Raw genomic sequence first — 17,477 nt, 5'->3', positions numbered from 1 at the left:
TGATTTCTCTAAAAGAATATACATCTCCAAAGCCCTTGACTCTCACCATCATTGTCTTCTCTCAAATCAACATTCAAACTCTCTATCCATAAGCAGTCAGGCATTCAAGTTCTAAAGCTATCAATCTTGCCCTCTTCAATCCAGATTCTTTTAATCTAATTAGATATTTAATCTAATATTTGCTTGCTTAATCCTTTAATTCTCGTAGGAATGATATCTACTTACTGTGATATTATTTGAGCGATCCGGTGTACTTGTCAGTATCTGTGAGCTTCAATTTTTGCTCATCAAACTACACTATATAATCTCATAGGCTTTCGTGTTGGCCTATTTGACTATGCTTAAATAAATTTGAGTCCTATTTGACCGTGCTTAAATAAATTTGAGTCATGCATATAGATTTTGATGCAACAAAGTTGCTTATGAATTGAACAGCTAACTCTTGAAAGGTAGATATGGATTCTGCAGGCAATTTCGTAAACCAAATTAGTGCTGCACCATCTAAAAAACTAGAAAAGGATCGGCAAAGTATGGGATCAAAGGCTTTGTTTAAGAGAGTAATGGACTTGAATTTTGTGACATGTAGATTTGGATCACCGAGTCCTTCGTAGGGTTTCACGACTGTCGGGAGAGTGAAGTTCGCCGGCATTTTGAAAAACTTAGGAATGTCCTTTGTGAATGGGTTTGACTTCTTTTTAGCCTCTTTCTGAGGTACTAGGTCTTTTGCCTGGGTGTTCAACATTTGTCCGTCACGCATGCCATTGTCGTTACTAATTTTAGTATTGTCATTTCGTTGAGCTAGTTACTCCATTTTTTTTTGTTCTCTGCCTGCAAGGTAGCAACCATGGTCATCAATTCTTCATTGGTCATGGGTGGTGGTTGTAACGCTTTTGTCATCCTGCAAAAAAAGGATAGAAAGAGGCCAAGAGAATATGTGGGGATTTATTGTTCGGTCTCCCGGTAAGCACTAAATGTTATGGCCAAATGTTCTCTTTGGGAATGTGAATGATGAGGAGGGAGTTGACCCTATTTTGGAGTTGGGCCTTCAAGGAGTGCACGAAACCCATTTCAAACCAACAATTAGGGCAAGTGTTAAAAGAAAATTATTTTAAACATGAAGAGGGATTAGTATTTCTTAAACAATAGAATTTCGGTGGCAAATTTTTTTTTTTTTACAGTAGACTAAAAGTAAGATAAAAAAAATATTAATTTAGAAATAAATATTATTTTTATAAATTGTAATTAGAATTTGTATTTTTAATTAGATTTTCATTTTTTACACAACCTTGAGAATAATGTTGTTGTTAATGGAGAAGGTAATATTATGAGTAAACGTGGGTCTAAGGTCAAATTAGAAAAGTTTTATTCGGTTAATAGTTAAATTAGTCCCTAAAAGATAGGTCATTTTCTAAATTTGTCTCTGAAAAATTTTATCAATCAAATTGTGTCCTTTAAAAATGATAAATTAATTATTTTTGTCCTTCTATCACTTTACTAATAGTTTTTTATCAACAATTGATAATATAAAATGTTAACTGATAATATACATGACACCTAGTATGTCTAATTGAACACTGAACAAATTTGACTATTAACCTTAATTTTATTAGTTAACTAGTATATGTACCATGTCTTGTACCGAAAATATATATAAAATATTTTTTGAATTTTTTAAACAAAAATATACAACAATTATTGTTATAAAAATTTTACAAAGTTAATTAAATCTAAATTTAACTATTTTTAATATCGAAAATAATGAGTAATTATTTTACTTATTTTTAAAGTGGAATAATTATTTATCGATAATAATACATAATTTGTGATCAAATTGAAATATTTATATCAAGCTTTTATCTTTTCGACCATTTATTTTTAAACAATATTGGTAGTTGAATTTATAGACATTTTCTAATGATTCATGAATAAACCTTTTAAACCTTCTTACTTTTTGCTAAAACCGATCTAAGCAAGTACAACCTAATATGTCATAAAGTTTGTCTTTAAACCTTTTTCATTATCATAGTAAAGATACTAATATTGATAATTGTCTTTGTTAAAAGATACTAATATTCTTCAAAGTAATATGACCAATATTGTTACTTGTTAAAACTTACCAACTTATTTTGTCTCTTCTTGGGTTGAAGCAGTTGTATTTATACTTAGAGATAGTTTTATATTTTTTTTGTTAGTTTGAACACCTAATAAAACTACTAAAACTAAGATGAATACACAATTGAATGCAAGATCTTGTCTTGACCCTCGTGGAATGATAGGAAGGATTTGTCTAAAACTACGAAGTACAGACACTTTTTCGAGTTGTAATGTCTACGCGTTGGACACATTTTGGACACGACATAACACTCATTCGGCACTCGTCCAATACGCGTGTCTTCCGAGTCCAACCATGTCTTAATAAAAAATATAAAAATAGTTTTTCAGATATGATTGGACACATCTAAATACTATCACGTGTCAACTGTGTCCAACCTTATTCTTAACAAGAGTTTAGCAATAATATATATTATTATTAAATATTTTTACAATTGAAAATATTAAAAGGTTAAAATATATCATCCATATTTAAAATGAATGGAATATTAAAATATTATTATCATTTATCTAAAAATACCTTATATTTTATATATGATTTTAATTTTGATACATTGATAGTGTAAAACATTTACATAGTTGTTTAATCACATTCATTCTTTTGATTGACTATTCATGCGATCAATGTAAAAATTAGTTATTTTTGCTGAAATAACGTTCCGTGATTGAATGGGTAATGACCTAACTCCTAGTATGTAATTATCACATTAGAAGCTAAGTCTCACTAACTCACCTTGCTAATTATTAACTATTACTTAATATATGAACATGATTCGCTGTTAAAACATGGTTATTTTAAGGTGTAATTTTTTTTTTGAAAACATTTATTGAATATACACAGCAAGCCATACTATAGTAACTAACAACAAAAATGTAAATAAATCTATCAAAATATTACCAACTCATATCATCAGTAACATATTTACGGATTCAGTTAGTCTACACCATATATAATAAATATGTACATATATAAACATACGACAATCCAGGGTCTAGCCTATATAAAAAGTCTCTACACGGGCTACCAAGCTAGCCTAGCATCTGTGAACTCACCTAATCTCTCTCGTGTACTAATAAAAGTGAAAGACTATTCTATATCTATGCTAACCCGAAATGTCATCAAAAGAAGTGCTGCCTCATACTCCCAAACTGAAGTCACACATCCCTGTTAGGCAGACCTAGCCCCCGTGTGGCTTACTGGTACGCGAGAACGTAATCCCAACACTTCTTCACAACTCCGCATAACTGACCAGCAAGTGTACTAATTCATCCAAGTAATAAACCTTACATGAGTAAGGGTCGATCCCACGGAGATTGTCAGCTTGAAGCAAGCTATGGTCATCCTTGTAAATCTCAGTCAGGCGGATTCTAATGGTTATGAGGTTTTGATAATTGAAATATAAATAAAATATAAAATAAGATAAAGTTACTTATGTAATTCATTGGTGGGAATTTCAGATAAGCGTATGGAGATGCTTTGTTACTTCTAAACCTCTGCTTTCCTATTGCTTTCTTCCAACCATGCGTTACCTCCTTCCATGGCAAGCTGTATGATCCTCTCGGATGAAAACAAATCTATATGCGCTGTCACCGCACGGCTAATCATCTGTCGGTTCCCGCTAGCGTCGGAATAGGACCATTGTCCTTTTGCACATTGTCACTGTGCCCAACATTCGTAAGTTTGAAGCTCGTCACAGTCATCCCTTCCCAGATCCTACTCAAAATACCACAGACAAGGTTTAGACTTTCCGGATCTCAGAAATGCTGCCAATGGTTCTAGCCTATACCACGAAAGTTCTAATATCAGATTCAGATGCTCTGTTGTCAGGAGAGACGATGTGAATCGTTGATTAGGGACCCAAGAGAATATACTCCGGCTATCGTCCAATGACTACGTTGAACATCATGTAGACCGCTTGTGGTTGTCAGGCACGCGGATCTTGGCTAAGCGAGTAACAAAGATTGGGTGATTGTCACGGGTCACCCCTTCATTCTGACTTAACTGAATTAAGAACAAGAGTATATCTTGGAGCAAAAGTAGGCGTGAATTGAAGGAAAAACAATAGTACTTGCATTAATTCATGAAGAACAGCAGAGCTCCATACCTTAATCTAAGGGGTGTAGAAACTCCATCGTAGAAAATACATGAGTGAAAGGTCTAGGCATGGCCGTGAGGCCAGCCTCCAAACGTGTATGACGTGGCGAAAATTGGCGAGTTAAGAAATTATTATAAGAGATGCGTTGCAAGTATAGCTCTTAACCAACCAAAAATTCGCTTATCAATTTAGAAGGGTTGTCACAAAATTAGAATTAAATACTGGGAGTATGAATCCCAGGTCGTCTCCCAATGAGTTGCAAAAAGGTGTGCTATTTTATTAATCAGATGTTTTCCAAAAGGGTTTGAGTTTGATAGACAGGAAATTAAATCAGAGAATTTATGTCATTTAAATAAAAACCTTGACCGAGAGTAGATTAGTTGGAAGCCCTATCCTTGATGGAGTTCTCTCAAGATAAAAGTGATAATTGAAGGTTGTTCTGCTTAGTTATCCTTTACTAGGTAGAGGAAAGTCAAGCGAGTTGGAAGGCAATTTCTATTCACAAGTCCTAATCCTCTCCCTTGGGAAGGACTAGTGTCAGTGACTAGAGGGCGACCCAACAATAAACCTAATTACAATTTTTCTCTTGAGCGTTCTAACTCAAGGTTCTCCCTTCAATCATCTCCCAATCAAGTTACGGAACTACTCGCTCATTATGAATGTAAATTTCACAAAATAAGAAAGAGAAATAAAGAGAGACATGATAAATAATAATCCAAAAGGTCAATTGAAAATAAAAATAGTTCTTGTATTAATAAATTCTAAAAATAATCCAATAGTAATTCTGAACAGAGTAAGGATATGAAAGAGTAAGTGACAAGTAAGGAAAAACAAACTAAAATGATGAAGTCTTGGTGGAGGTAATAACTCTTCTCAATATCCCAATCCAAAAGCAATAAAAACAAAATCCTAAGAACTATGAATGTGTGGAGAGAAAACCTAGAGGAGGAGTAAAATCAGATCTAAAACTAAAATTATGCAGAATGAAATGTTGTTCTTGGTCTCTGCATGTTCCCTGGCTCTAATATGCTTTTCTGGGCCAAAAACTGGGTCAAAACAGGGCCCAAAATCGCCCCCAGCGAATTCTGCAGATTCTGCAGATCGCGCACGTCACGTGATCGCGTCATCTAGGCGTTCGCGTCATCCAGCGTTTTGCCTTGCCACGCGTGCGCGTCATCCACGCATTCGCATCACTTGTGCAGTTTCCAATCCATGCGTTCGCGTCAGGCATGCGAGTGCGTCACTACAATTTCCTCTATTGCGCGCGGTCGCGTGAGCCATGCGCCTGCGTCACTTCTCGCTGGTCATCTTCTCCATTTCTTGTGTTCCTTCCGTTTTTGCAAGCCTCCTTTCCAATCTCCAAGTCATTCATGCCCTATAAAGCTTGAAACACTTAACACACAGATCACGGCATCGAATGGAATAAAGGAGAATTAAAATACATAATTAAAAGTCTCTAGGAAGCAGTTTTCAACCATGGAGTAATTTTGGAAAGGAATTGTAAATACATGCTAAATTAATGAATAAGTGGGTAAATATTCGATAAAACCACACAATTAAACACAATATAAACCATAAAATAATGGTTTATCAACCTCCCCACACTTAGACATTAGCATGTCCTCATGCTTAGTTGAAGGAGATAAAATAAATGAGTAGGAACATGAAAAACTCATGCAATGCAATGCAACCTATATATGTGAATGCAACTATATGATTCTTGTCCACTTGGTCAAAAGTAAATAAGCTCTTCAAGACAATCACAAATCAAATTCCACTAATTCAATTCTTATACAGTAACAACAGATAAAAATGCAAGAAGGTAGCTCATGAAAGCAGGGAACATAGAATTTAAGCATTGGACCCTCACTGATGATGTATGTACACTCTAGTCTCTCTAGTGTATAGGGTAATCACTCTATCCTTCTCTAATCATGCTTTCTAATTTTTGTTCTTCTCCTAACCAATCAACAACATTTAATATACCAATGCAAATATCATGAGGTCTTTTCAAGGTTGTAATGGGGCCAAGGTAAGGGTAAGGGTACATATATGGCTAAGTAAGCTTATAAATTGAATCTTTAATTAACCCAAGCTTTCACCTAACACACATATATACATTTTATATAACTTAAATTTCATACCTAGCTACCCAAAATTTCCTTCTCACATTCCATACTCATGTATCAACTTTTTATTTTAATTTTATCATATATGCATTGATCCTTGAAATTTAACTTAACATTGGGGTAATTTTGTCCCCTTATTTTATTATTGAATATTTTTAGTTTTTTTTTAACATAAAAATAAACATAGTTTATCAATGCACATAGAATTTCAATTTTATTTTATAGTTTCACATGAGTAGGTACCCAAATTCCCATTATATTATCATGACACATTCCCTTATTATCTTTTGTTCCCACAATCTTCCCATACTCAATTAACACACAATTCTACCTCAAGCTAACCAAAGATTCAATTGGGATATATAATTGTTTTTCCGCTTAAGGCTAGAGATGTGGTAAAATACAGAACAAATGGGATTTAAAGGCTCAAAGTGGCTAACAAAGGTAATTAAAAGGGTAGGCTTATTTGGGATAAGTGAGCTAAAAAAATAATGGCCTCAATCATATGCAAGCATATAAATATATTAAACATTGGACATATAGGATGAAACAAAATATAGATTACAATCATAGAGAAGTAAACACACAAGAATAAAACAATTATGGTTAAATAATGTAACCATGTATTTAGGTTCAAAGTCTCACAGATTGTGTGTTCTTTAGCTCAAAAACCATGTTCCAAATACAACTTCAAGCAAATTTAACATAAAAGTTTTGATTAAAATTAGTGAAATTTTGTTCTAAAAAAAATAGGGTCTTAGAAGAAACTTATTATCTTTTCAATCAAGTAGAACATGCATGCAACTAACCTATTACTATGCAATTTATCCTATTCTACAAAAGAAAACTAACTAAATATCCTATTTTATTAGTGTTAGGGAAGAGAAATTACCTCCGGAAGTCAGGTACTGACCGACCTCCCCACACTTAAGGCTTTGCACCGTCCTCGGTGCCATCTGTCAGGAACAAAGGTGGGCTGGTAGCAGTATCTCCACAGTCGGGACCGTCATGGCTCTATGTGCTGGTAAAGAAAGTGGAGTCCGGGGTGTCTGGGTCTTTGTATTTTCCCAAAAGTAGCTCCTTGAGGTATGTGAAACGGCGCTTGTTACGGCGCTCTCTTAGTTTTGCTTTGTGTTCCTGCCGATCCAACCCTCAAGTATCTGATGGAGCAGTTGGTTTGTTGTAGGCGCTTGTGGTGTTGAAGGAGGAATGTCGTCAACCGGTTCAGTAGGCTGGCTTGTAGTGGCTGCTGGAAGTCTAATATATTTCCCGTTAGGGACGTACTGATCATCCCGTGGGAGCATGGCTTTGGTGTCTCCAGCTCTGTAGGAGACTTCGGCTGCTGAGACGAGATCTGAAACCAAGGCGGGAAAAGGTAAGTTGCCCGCAATCTGTACGTGTCCCATGGCATTCCGGATGTGTCTTGGTAGGTTCAGAGACTGGTCTGTAAGGATGCACCATAGTAAAACAGCCATGTCTGTAGTGAAGGAGGACTCGTGGGTTCTCGGAAAGACATAATGGGACATGATCTGTGCCCATACTCGAGCCTCCAAGGTAAGTGTGGAAGCCGATATTCCCTTGGGACGGGAACGATGGTATCCATAAATCCATCTGCTACCAGGTAGTGCGATAACTCTAAGAACGGTGTCCCAATCAAATTGGTACCTTTGGCACTTGAGTGTGGCCTCTTGAAATGCGTCCAGTCCTTTTGGAGCAGGGGAAAGATCTAAAGCTTGCTGAATGGCCTCTTCTGTAATGGGGACTTGCTTCTGACAGACATAGACGGACTGCAGGGTTGGCAGGTGGAAGTTAGAGTAGAACTTGACTACCCAGGAAAGGTTAACCTGCCGTGGCTATCTCTGTAGGAAACCCCATTGTCTTCGATTAATTTGTGGCTCAACAAATTCAGCAATACAGGTCGGGAGGATAAAAAGGTATTCGTTGTTGTAACTCCTTTCTGCCAGAAAGGGGAACATCTGCTCACAGTAGCGATTAGTAAATCGCGCAGTGTCCTTTGCTGGGAAGGCTTTCTCTTTTTTATCAACCTTTATAATCCTCTTGATTCTTTTTGTTGAGGGCTTAACTGCAGTTGAAGATGGCTCAGCCACTAATGCTCTTTTTGTTCCTCTTCTTGCGGGTGGTTCGGGAGTAGCTTTCTCCTTGCCTTTCTTGGTGGCCATCCTAAAAGAAAGAAAAGAAAAAGAATGTTAAAATGTCAAGGTTAGGAGCAAGGAAGAGAACGAGAAAGGTGGTAATTAATGCACATTAAAATATGAATGATGTGAATACATGGTCATGACTACATGTGAAAATTCATCAACGGAAATATAGCAAGTGCATATGATGACAATTAAATGCAAGGTGTTTATTGGCATGCAGGCAAAGGCATGAGTAGCATAGATCAAGCATTTAATGTCTAAGTTAGATAACCAAGTCTGCCATACTAACCATCTGTTTGTAATAACAATTATATTTAACTAATAAAATATAAAAAAGGGTTTTGTGAAAAGCAAGCATTTAGAGTAGTAGATTAAAAGAAATCTAAAAATAGTGCACAATGCCAAACGGGCGTTTTCACAAACACATAGCATGCATGGTGAACAAGTTATCGAATGTATTAAATTGAACATGCAAGCAACCCTTTTAAAATTAATATATAATTGTCAAACAATTCTTTTAATAATTCACAAGAAAAATATAGAAAATAATGACCTAAATAAAATTCCAACACCAATTAAAAGAAAAAGAAAAAAAAAACATGGATAATGAAAGTAAAAAGAAAAAGTAAAGAAGAAGAAAACATGAAAATAAGAAGAAAAATAGAAAAGTAAGGAGGAAAGAAGAAAAGAAAAAACCTTGGTAATGGTGGTGAGAGAGAGAAAAAGTAGAAAGTGAGAAAGAAGGAAGAATGAGGAAAGGGGAAAGAAAGAAATAAGAAAGGAAAAGAAAAGTAGGATTTGGGGAAGAGAAAGATAAGATATTTTGGCAGATTAGGGTAAGCTGTGCGGCACAGGCGACGCGGACGCATGGGGTACGCGTTCGGGCGAATTGCGCTCATATGAATCGACGCGGTCGCGTCGGTCACGCGGACGCGTGACTCGTTCGGTGCTACTGGCGCGACGGCAGCCTTGCGCTCGCACAACTCTCTGTTCAAAACTCATTGTTGCCAAATTCCAGGGTGACGCGGTCGCATGATGGACGCGATCGCGTGGGGGCCAATATTGGAATATGACGCGGACGCGTGGGGCACGGCGACGCTGTTGCGTCGCGTGCCCCCCCCCCCCCCCCTTTTTTTATAATATGCAATATGCAAATGAAGATGTAAACTATAGGCACTAGTACTAAGAAGAGTTATTGAGAAAGGAAATAAAGAAATAAAAGAAAGAAACGATCATACCATGGTGGGTTGTCTCCCACCCAGCACTTCGCTTTAACGTCCTTAAGTTTGACGCTCCACTAGCTCAGTCTTCTACTGTTGGTGGATCCTCCAAGAGGAAGATTTCTAACTCCTTGTTTTTCGTCACCTTCTCACCATGATATAGCTTTAAGCAATGTCCATTAACTTTGATGAATTCAGATCTTGAAGGATGACTCAAGTGAAAAACTCCGTATGGCTCAGCCTTCTCTACTCTATATGGACCTTCCCATTTTGATCTCAACTTGCCTGGCATGAGCCTCAGTCTAGAGTTGTAAAGGAGGACTAAGTCCCCAGGTTGGAACTCTCTCCTCTTGATGTGCTTATCATGCATAGCCTTCATCTTTTCCTTGTACAGCCTCGAGTTCTCATAAGCTTCTAGGCGAAGGCTTTCCAATTCTTACAGTTGCAACTTCCTTTCAGCTCCGGCTTTCTCAAATCCCATGTTGCACTCCTTTACTGCCAAAAAGGCTTTGTGCTCTACTTCAACTGGGAGGTGACAGGCTTTTCTATAAACTATGCAGAAGGGGCTCATCCCAATGGGTATCTTGTATGCTGTTCTGTATGCTCCGAGTGCATCTTGTAGCCTGGTGCTCCAGTCTCTTCTATGAGGTTTGACTATCTTCTACAATATACCCTTTATCTCTCTGTTTGACACCTCGGCTTGTCCATTAGTCTGAGGGTGGTAGGCTGTTGCTACTTTATGAATTATCCGATGCTTATTCAGTAATCCTGTTAGTCTCCTGTTACAAAAATGGGTGCCTTGATCGCTCACGATTGCTCGTGGTGATCCAAAGCGACAAATAATATGGTTTTTAACAAAGGAAACAACAGTGTTAGCATCATGGTATGCAAAATCATGATCGTTCATTCCTTGGTAACGGCGCTGAAAACTTAATACGCACGTTCATACTCTTAGTTCTTTGTCACAACTTCGCACAACTAACCAGCAAGTGCACTGGGTCGTCCAACTAATAAACCTTACGTGAGTAAGGGTTGATCCCACGGAGATTGTCGGCTTGAAGCAAGCTATGGTCACCTTGTAAATCTCAGTCAGGCGGATTCAAATGGTTATAGAGTTTTAATAATTAAAATATAATTAAAACGTAAAATAAAGATAGAGATACTTATGTAATTTATTGGTGAGAATTTCAGATAAGCGTATGGAGATGCTTTTGTTCCTTCTGAACCTCTGCTTTCCTACTGTCTTCATCCAATCCTTCATATTCCTTTCCATGGCAAGCTTTATGTAGGGCATCACCGTTGTCAATGGCTACTTCCCGTCGTCTCAGTGAAAATGGTCCAAAATGTGCTGTCACCGCACGGCTAATCATTTGTCGGTTCTCGATCATATTGGAATAGGATTCAGTAATCCTTTTGCGTCTGTCACTACGCCCAGCACTCGCGAGTTTGAAGCTCGTCACAGCCATCCCTTCCCAGATCCTACTCAGAATACCACAGACAAGGTTTAGACTTTTCGGATCTCAAGAATGGCCGCCAATAATTCTAGCCTATACCACGAAGACTCTAATCGTAGATCAGGAGGCTAAGAGATACACATTCAAGCTTGTTTACATGTAGAATGGAAGTGTTTGTCAGGCACGCGTTCATAAGTGAGAATGATGATAAGTGTCACATAATCATCACATGCATCATGTTCTTGTGTGTGAATGAATATCTTAGAGAAGAAATAGGCTTGAATTGAATAGAAAAACAATAGTACTTTGCATTAATTCATGAGGAACAGCAGAGCTCCACACCTTAATCTATGGTGTGTAGAAACTCTACCGTTGAAAATACATAAGTGATGAAGGTCCAGACATGGCCGAATGGCCAGCCTCCATAAAGGTCTAAGATAGCATAAGACTGATCAAAGATATAAATACAATAGTAAAAAGTCCTATTTATACTAAACTAATTACTAGGGTTTACAGAATGAGTAAATGATGCAGAGATCCACTTCCGGGCCCACTTGGTGTGTGCTTCGGCTGAGCATTGAAGCTTTCACGTATAGAGGTCTTCTTTGGAGTTAAACTCCATTTTGTAACCTATTTCTAGCGTTTAACTCTGCTTTGCAACCTGTTTCTGGCGTTTAACTCCAGAATAGGGCAGAAAGCTGGCGTTGAACGCCAGTTTGCGTCATCTAAACTCCGGCAAAGCATGGACTATTATATATTGCTGGAAAGCCTTGGATGTCTACTTTCCAACTCAATTAAGAGCGCGCCATTTGGACTCTTGTAGCTCCAGAAAATCCACTTTGAGTGCAGGGAGGTCAGAATCCAATAGCATCTGCAGTCCTTCTTCAGCCTCTGAATCAGATTTTTGCTCAAGTCCCTCAATTTCAGCCAGAAAATACCTGAAATTACAGAAAAACACACAAACTCATAGTAGAGTCCAGAAATGTGATTTTTATTTAAAAACTAATAAAAATATATTAAAAACTAACTAAATCATGCTAAAAACTATGTAAAAACAATGCCAAAAAGCGTATAAATTATCCGCTCGTCACAACACCAAACTTAAATTGTTGCTTGTCCCCAAGCAACTGAAAATCAAATAGGATAAAAAGAAGAGAATATACTATGAATTCCAAAATATCAATGAAACTTAGCTCCAATCAGATGAGCGAGACTAGTAGCTTTTTGCCTCTTGAATAGTTTTTGCATCTCACTTTATCCTTTGAAGTTCAGAATGATTGGCATCTATAGAAACTTAGAATTTAGATAGTGTTATTGATTCTCCTAGTTCAGTATGTTGATTCTTGAACACAGCTACTTTATGAGTCTTGGCCGTGGCCCTAAGCACTCTGTTTTCCAGTATTACCACTGGATACATACATGCCACAGACACATAACTGGGTGAACCTTTTCAAATTGTGACTCAACTTTGCTAAAGTCCCCAATTAGAGGTGTCCAGGGTTCTTAAGCACACTCTTTTTTTTTTTTGCTTTGGACCTTGACTTTAACCGCTCAGTCTCAAGTTTTCACTTGACACCTTCACGCCACAAGCACATGGTTAGGGACAGCTTTGGTTTAGCTGCTTAGGCCAGGATTTTATTCCTTTAGGCCCTCCTATCCACTGATGCTCAAAGCCTTGGATCCTTTTTATTACCCTTGCCTTTTGGTTTTAAGGGCTATTAGCTTTTTGCTCTTGCCTTTTGGTTTAAAGAGCTTTTGGCTTTTTCTGCTTGCTCTTTCTTTTTTTTTCGCCATTTTTCTTTTTTCTTTTGTTTTTCGCAAGCTTTTGTATTCACTGCTTTTTCTTGCTTCAAGAATCAATTTTATGATTTTTCAGATTATCAATAACATTTCTCCTTTTTCATCATTCTTTCAAGAGCCAACATATTTAACATTCATAAACAACAATATCAAAAGACATATGCACTGTTCAAGCATTCATTTAGAAAACAAAAAGTATTATCACCACATCAAAATAATTAAACTAGTTTCAATGATGAATTTGAAACCATGTACTTCTTGTTCTTTTGTTTTTAGAACAGTTTTCAATTAAGAGAGGTGATGGATTCATAGGACATTCATAGCTTTAAGGAATAGACACTTAAACACTAATGATCATATAGTAAAGACACAAACATAAATAAAACATAAAGCATAGTAAACGAAAAACAGGAAAATAAGAACAAGGAGATTAAGGAACGGGTCCACCTTAGTGAGGGTGGCATCTTCCTCTTCTTGAAGAACCAATGGTGCTCTTGAGCTCCTCTATGTCTCTTCCTTGTCTTTGTTGCTCCTCCCTCATAGCTCTTTGATCTTCTCTAATCTCATGGAGGATGATGGAGTGCTCTTGGTGCTCCATCCTTAGTTGTCCCATGTTGGAACTTAATTCTCCTAGGAAAGTGTTGATTTGCTCCCAATAGTTTTGTGGAGGGAAGTGCATCCCATGAGGCATCTCAGGGATTTCATGGTGAGGAATTTCCTCATGCTCTTGTTGAGGTCCATGATCTCTTGTTTGTTCCATCCTTTTCTTAGTGATGGGCTTGTCCTCATCAATGAGGATGTCTCCCTCTATGTCAATTCCAGCCGAATTGCAGAGGTGGCAAATGAGGTGAGGAAAGGCTAACCTTGCCAAAGTGGAAGACTTGTCAGCCACCTTATAGAGTTCTTGAGGTATAATCTTATGAACTTCCACTTCCTCCCCAATCATGATACTATGGATCACGATGGCCCGGTCTATAGTAACTTCAGACCGGTTGCTAGTAGGAATGATTGAGCGTTGAATGAACTCCAACCATCCTCTAGCTACAGGCTTAAGGTCCGGTCTTCTCAATTGAACCGGCTTGCCTCTTGAGTCAACTTTCCATTGAGCTCCTTCCACATATATGTCCATGAGGACTTGGTCCAACTTTTGATCAAAGTTGACCCTTCTAGAGTAGGGCCGTGCGTTTTCTTGCATCATTGGCAAGTTGAACGCCAACCTTACATTTTCCGGACTGAAATCTAAGTATTTTCCTCGAACCATGGTAAGCCAATTCTTTGGATTTGGGTTCACACTTTGATCATGGTTCCTAGTGATCCATGCATTTGTATAGAACTCTTGAACCATTAAGATCCCGACTTGTTGAATAGGATTAGAGAGAACTTCCCATCCTCTTCTTCTAATCTCTTGTCGGATCTCCGGATATTCGCTCTTTTTGAGCTTGAAAGGAACCTTAGGGATCACTTTTTTCTTGGCTACAACTTCATAGAAGTGGTCTTGATGGACCTTTAAGATGAATCTCTCCATCTCCCATGACTCAGAGGTGGAAGCAATTGCCTTTCCTTTCCTCTTTCTTGAGGTTTCTCTGGCCTTAGGTGCCATTAATGGTTATGGAAAAACAAAAAGCAATGCTTTTACCATACCAAACTTAAAATGTTTGCTCGTCCCGAGCAAAAGAAGAAAGAAAGAAGGAGAAGAAGAAGAAAAATGGAGGAGAGGGAGAGAGGTGTGTATTCGGCCAAGGGAAAGAAGAGAGGGTTGTATTGTGTGAAAATGAAGAAGGAATGAGAGGTTTATATAGGAGTGGGGGGAGGGTTTAGGGTTCGGCCATTAGGGTTAGTTTTGGAAGGGAAAAGAATTTGAATTTTGGAGGTAGGTGGGGTTTATGGGGAAGAGTGGAGGGATGTGAGTGGTTAAGAGGTGATGGAGAAGAGTGATTGAGGTGATTGGTGAAGGGTATTTGGGGAAGAGGGTTATGAAAAGGGGAGAAGAGGAGAGAAGAAGAGGTGGGGTAGGTGAGGATCCTGTGGGGTTCACAGATCCTGTGGGATCCACAGATCTAGTGGGGTCAAGGACTTAACATCCCTGCTCCAATTAGGCGTGCAAAACGCCCTTTGTATGCAATACTGGCGTTTAACGCCAGACTGCTGCCTGTTTTTGACGTTAAACGCCCAAATGTAGGCTGTTTCTGGCATTTAACGCCACTTCCATGCTCTGTTCTGGCGTTAAACGCCAGTCTAGTGCTTGTTTCTGGCGTTTAACGCCAACTTGATGCTTCTTTCTGGCGTTAAACGCCAATTTGATACTTCTTACTAGCGTTTAAATGCCAATAAGCTCTTCCTCCAAGGTGAGCTATTTTTAATGCTATTTTTCATTCTATTTTTAATTTTTCAGTAGTTTTTATGACTCTACATGATCATCAACCTAAAAAAAAATAACAATAGAAAATAAATAGATATAATTAAATAACATTGGTTGCCTCCCAACAAGCGCTTCTTTAATGTCAATAGCTTGACAGTGAGCTCTCATGGAGCCTCACAGATGTTCAGAGCATTGTTGGAACCTCCCAACACCAAACTTAGAGTTTGAATGTAGGGGTTCAACACCAAACTTAGAGTTTTATTGTGGGGGCTTTGGTTGACTCTACAGTGAGAGAAGCTTTTCATGCTTACTCTCCATGGTTACAGAAGGAAATCCTTGAGTATTAAACACAAGGTTGTCCTCATTCAGTTGAAGGACCAATTCTCCTCTGTCCACATCAATCACAGCTCTTGCTGTGGCTAGGAAGGGTCTTCCAAGGATGATGGATTCATCCTCTTCCTTCCCAGTGTCTAGGATTATGAAATCAGCAGGGATGTAAAGGCCTTCAACCTTTACTAGCACGTCCTCTACTAGTACATAAGCCTGTTTTCTTGAGTTGTCTGCTATCTCTAATGAGATTCTGGCAGCTTGCACCTCAAAGATCCCAAATTTCTCCATTACAGAGAGTGGCATTAGGTTTATTCCTGACCCCAGGTCACACAGAGCCTTCTCAAAGGTCATGGTGCCTATGTTACAGGGAATTAGGAATTTACCAGGATCCTGTTTCTTTTGAGGTGGAGTTTGCTGAACCAAGGCATTTAGTTCCTTGATGAGCATTGGAGGTTCATCCTCCCAAGTCTCATTACCAAATAATTTGGCATTCAGCTTCATGATTGCTCCTAAATATTGAGCAACTTACTCTTCATCAATATCTTCATCTTCTTCAGAAGATGAATAGTCATCAGAGCTCATGAATGGTAAAAGGAGGTTCAATGGAATCTCTATGGTCTCTAGATGAGCCTCAGATTCCTTTGGTTCCTCAAAGGGAAACTCCTTATTGGTTAGTGAATGTCCCAGGAGGTCTTCCTCACTAGGATTCACATCCTCCTCCTCCTCCTCTTTGGGTTCGGCCACACCAAGCAAGGTAATGGCCTTACACTCTCTTTTGGGATTCTCTTCTTTATTGCTTGGGAGAGTACTAGGAGGGGTTTCAGTGACTCTTTTACTCAGCTGGCCCACTTGTGCCTCCAAATTTCTAATGGAAGACCTTGTTTCATTCATGAAACTTAAAGTGGCCTTAGATAGATCAGAGACTATATTTGCTAAGCTAGATGAATTCTGCTCAAAATTCTCTGTCTGTTGCTGAGTGGATGATGGAAAAGATTTGCTATTGCTAAACCTGTTTCTTCCACCATTATTAAAGCCTTGTTGAGGCTTTTGTTGATCCTTCCATGAGAAATTTGGATGATTTTTCCATGAGGGATTATAGGTGTTCCCATAAAGTTCCCCCATGTAATTCACCTCTGCTATTGCAGGGTTCTCAGGATCATAAGCTTCTTCTTCAGAAGATGCCTCTTGAGTATTGTTGGAAGCAGCTTGCAATCCATTCAGACTCTGAGAAATCATATTGACTTGCTGAGTCAATATTTTATTCTAAGCCAATATGGCATTCAGAGTATCAATTCAAGAACTCCCTTCCTCTGAGGTGTCCCATTACTCACAGAATTCCTTTCAGAAGTGTACATGAACTGGTTGTTTGCAACCATGTCAATGAGTTCCTAAGCTTCTGCAGGCATTTTCTTTAGGTGAATGGATCCACCTGCAGAATGATCCAATGACATCTTTGATAATTCAGACAGACCATCATACAATATATCCAAGATGGTCCATTCTGAAAGCATGTCAGAAGGACACTTTTTGGTCAGTTGCTTGTATCTCTCCCAAGCTTCATAGAGGAATTCACCTTCTTTCTGTTTGAAGGTTTGAACATCCACTCTAAGCTTGCTAAGCTTTTGAGGAGGAAAGAACTTGGCTAAAAAAGGCGTGACCAGCTTATCCCAAGTGTTCAGGCTATCTTTAGGTTGAGAGTCCAACCATATTCTAGCTCTGTCCCTTACAGCAAACGGGAAAAGCATAAGCCTGTAGACCTCGGGATCAACCCCATTGGTCTTAACAGTCTCACAGATTTGCAGAATTCAGTTAAAAACT

The 17,477-nt window shown here is 38.3% G+C and overlaps 1 non-coding gene across 1 annotated transcript; it reads left to right on the top strand.

Annotated features, from left to right (window-relative positions):
* Positions 1 to 17,164: 17,164 nt before the first annotated feature.
* LOC112768846 (small nucleolar RNA R71) lies at positions 17,165 to 17,272 on the top strand. Its single transcript, XR_003186229.1, has one exon. It is a non-coding gene; the product is annotated as a small nucleolar RNA R71 (small nucleolar RNA).
* The last annotated feature ends 205 nt before the right edge of the window (positions 17,273 to 17,477 follow it).

This window comes from Arachis hypogaea, chromosome 17 (genome assembly GCF_003086295.3).
Source record: "Arachis hypogaea cultivar Tifrunner chromosome 17, arahy.Tifrunner.gnm2.J5K5, whole genome shotgun sequence".
NCBI lineage: Eukaryota > Viridiplantae > Streptophyta > Magnoliopsida > Fabales > Fabaceae > Arachis > Arachis hypogaea.
This window is presented reverse-complemented; position numbering and strand designations above follow the sequence as displayed.